Genomic DNA, 3,953 nt, shown 5'->3' on the forward strand with positions numbered 1-3,953 from the left:
ACTCGAAATTTTATTGCTTCTTATTCAAAAGATCTACTACTTTATTCATGTTTGCTGATGATGAGAAAAATAAATTATAGCTTAATTGGAGATAAAATCAAAATAGATACTAATTACTACTATATGACTTCTAAGGTAAACTTTTATAAGGACACTGTCACAGAGTTAAGGCGGAAATTGGAAATTAACAACCTTTATTCTGGGGGCACGGGGGTTCCTCTGATCCTTGGGGTGCTTGGTCCTACAAGAGAAGACTTTTGGCGCTTCAGTTCTCTTAAGTCACGCCCCTGCTCCTCTTGTTCTTTAAACATATAGGTCAGCATTTGACTGTGTTCCTTCTGTTCTTTTATTATTTGCTCCATAGCTTTCCGTATCTTGGTAACGGACGTCTCAAGATACTCCCAGTACTCAGATTGAGGGATCTCTGGGAGGAATTCCTGTGCTCTCTTCTTGATGGGATCCTCCTGTGCTTGTTGTTTTTCCATTGATGCTTTGGTGATTGACTTTTCAATTAGGATATATTCAGTTATTCCCATCCTTACTCCAGCGTCCTTGCAGAGCAGAGAAATCACGCTTGGATAAGCCAACCTGGCCTCTTTAGAATTTTTGTTAGCAATCTTGTAGAGTTCAGTTGAAATCAGCTGATGAACCTCCACTTCCTTTCCCATCATGATGCAATGGATCATCACTGCTCTTTTGACTGTGACTTCAGAACGGTTGCTAGTAGGCAACAGAGAACGCCCAATGAAGTCCAGCCATCCTCTGGCGACTGGTTTGAGATCCTCCCTCTTGAGTTGATTTGGGACACCCTTTGTGTTGGTGGTCTACCTGGCTACAGGGATACATATGTCCTCTAGAATCTTTTCCAGGTCAATGTCTGCTCTCATCATCCTCCTGTTGAAGGAGTCTGGATCATCCTTTAGCTGAGGTAGCTTTAAGATCTCCTTGATCTTGTCAGGGGTAGTATGAACAATCTTCCCTCTGACCATGGTCCGAAATTCATAGAAGGCAGTTCCAGATAGTTTTTGCTTGTCAGTCTGCCACATATTAGCATAGAACTCCTGGACCATGTTCCTTCCTACTTTTGTTTCAGGATTAGCTAGGACTTCCCAGTTCCTGATTCGAATTTGCTCCTGGATCTCCAGATATTCATCTTCTTTCAGATCGAATCTAACTTCCGGGATCACTGATCTCAGACCCATTACTTTAAGATAATGGTCTGAATGTTCTTTAGATAAGAACTTCCCTTGATTCCAAAGTGGTTTTGGAACGCTCTCTTTCTTGCCTCTTGGAGTGGGTTGTTTTCCTTTAGGAGCCATGATCTTAGTGATCTCGGATAAACACACCAAACTTAGAGGTTTGCTTGTCCTCAAGCAAAAGAAAAGAAAGGAGAGGGATAGAAGGAGAGCTAGGTGCAATTGTTGATGGAGGAGGAGGGAGGCCGAACCCAAATTTAAAGGGATGGGGGGGGTGGGTTTTCGAAAAATTGGAAAAGATAAGATAAAAAGATTGAGTTGAAAAAGATAAGATAGAAGATATAGTTTAATTTTGAAAAGATATGATAGATTTTTGAAAAAGATAAATCTGAATTTTGAAAAAGATAATATGGAAATTTGAAAAAGATGTGGATTAGTTGAAAAGATTTTTGAGTGAAAAAGATAGATTTGTTTCAGAAAAGATTTGAAAAGAGTTGGATTGAATTTGGAAAGATGGATTTTTAGAAATTAAGGATTTTAGAAATCAGGGTTCTTGACATGTTCATGTAAAAATCATGCATTAAAGCATAAAATTTGAAATTAAAATGGAAATACGTGTGGAAAAAATGAATTTGGCTCCTCCCTGCCTTCCTGGCGTTTGAACGCCCAAACACTGCCTGTTTTGGGCGTTCAGCGCCCAAATGCTGCTCTCCTGGGCGTTCAACGCCCAGTGGGTGCCCCTTTCTGGCGTTGAACGCCCAGCTGCTACTATCACTGGCGTTCAGCGCCCAGTGGATGCCCATTTGGGCGTTGAACGCCCAAATGCACTGTACTGGCGTTTTCGTGCCAGTGGGATCTTTTCTCTGTTTTGTGTGCCGAGTCTTCTGTAAATTATTATTTACCTTGTTATCAATGAACTCTATATAAACAAATAAAATAAAAATACAAATAGGGCAAAATGCTTAGAGGATTGTTGCCCCATGGCTGGGTTGCCCCCCAGCAAGCGCTTCTTTATTGTCTTTAGCTGGACCTTGCTGAGCTTTTAATCTAGCTTCAGCCTTGAGCATTCTTGCTCAATGTTGCCTTCAAGATAATGCTTGATTCTCTGTCCATTAACAATGAACTTCTTATCAGAATCAATATCTTGAAGCTCCACATAACCATATGGTGACACACTTGTAATCACGTATGGTCCCCTCCACCGGGATTTCAGTTTCCCGGGGAATAGCCTGAGTCTAGAGTTAAACAACAGGACCTTCTGTCCTGGTTCAAAGATTCTAGATGACAGCTTTCTGTCATGCCATTTTTTTGATTTTTCTTTATAAAGCTTGGCATTTTCGAAAGCTGTGAATCTGAATTCCTCTAGCTCATTTAGCTGGAGCAATCGTTTTTCTCATGCTAATTTGGCATCAAAGTTTAGGAATCTGGTTGCCCAGTAGGCCTTATGTTCCAGTTCCACGGGCAGGTGACATGCCTTACCATATACGAGTTGGTATGGAGATGTCCCTATGGGGGTCTTGAATGCTGTCCTGTAAGCCCACAGAGCATCATCCAGGCTCCGTGCCCAATCCTTTCTACGGGTATTTACTGTCCGTTCCAGGATTCTCTTTAATTCTCTGTTAGAGACTTCAGCTTGCCCATTGGTTTGTGGGTGATATGGAGTGGCCACCTTGTGGCGAATTCCATACCGAACCATGGCAGAGTAAAGCTGTTTATTGCAGAAGTGAGTGCCCCCATCACTGATTAGTACTCTAGGGACACCAAACCTGCTAAAGATATGTTTCTGGAGGAACTTCAGCACTGTTTTAGTATCATTGGTGGGTGTGCAATAGCCTTAACCCATTTTGATACATAGTCAACTGCCACCAGAATATAAGTGTTTGAGTATGATGGTGGGAAAGGTCCCATGAAGTCAATTCCCCATACGTCAAACAACTCAATTTCCAAGATTCCTTGTTGAGGCATGGCGTAACCATGAGGCAGGTTACCAGCTCTTTGGCAACTGTCACAATTACGTACAAACTCTCGGGAATCTTTATAGAGTGTGGGCCAATAGAAGCCACATTGGAGGACCTTGGTGGCTGTTCGCTCACCTCCGAAATGGCCTCCATATTGAGATCCGTGGCAATGCCACAGGATCCTCTGTGCTTCTTCTCTAGGCACACACCTACGGATAATTCCGTCTACACATCTCTTAAAGAGATAAGGTTCATCCCACAAGTAGTACTTTGCATCAGTAATTAATTTCTTCTTTTGTATCCTGTTGTACTCCTTGGGTATGAACCTTGCAGCTTTATAGTTTGCAATATCGGCAAACCATGGTGCTTCTTGAATGGCGAATAAATGCTCATCAGGAAACGTCTCAGAGATCTCAAGAGAAGGGAGGGACGTCCCTTCCACTGGCTCTATCCAGGACAGATGATCAGCCACTTGGTTCTCTGTCCCTTTTCTGTCTCTTATTTCTATATCAAACTCTTGCAGAAGCAATACCCATCTGATGAGCCTGGTTTTGAATCCTGCTTTGTGAGTAGATATTTAAGAGCAGCATGATCAGTATACACAATCACTTTTGATCCTACTAAGTATGATCTGAACTTGTCAATGGCGTAAACCACTGCAAGTAGTTCTTTTTCTATGGTTGTGTAATTTTTCTCGGCATCATTTAGAACGCGACTGACATAATAAATGACATGCAGAAGCTTGTCAGCCTCTGTCCAATACTGCACCAATGGCATGATCACTGATCACACATTAGCT

Source organism: Arachis hypogaea, chromosome 18, assembly GCF_003086295.3.
Source record: "Arachis hypogaea cultivar Tifrunner chromosome 18, arahy.Tifrunner.gnm2.J5K5, whole genome shotgun sequence".
In the NCBI taxonomy this organism is placed as follows: Eukaryota; Viridiplantae; Streptophyta; class Magnoliopsida; order Fabales; family Fabaceae; genus Arachis; species Arachis hypogaea.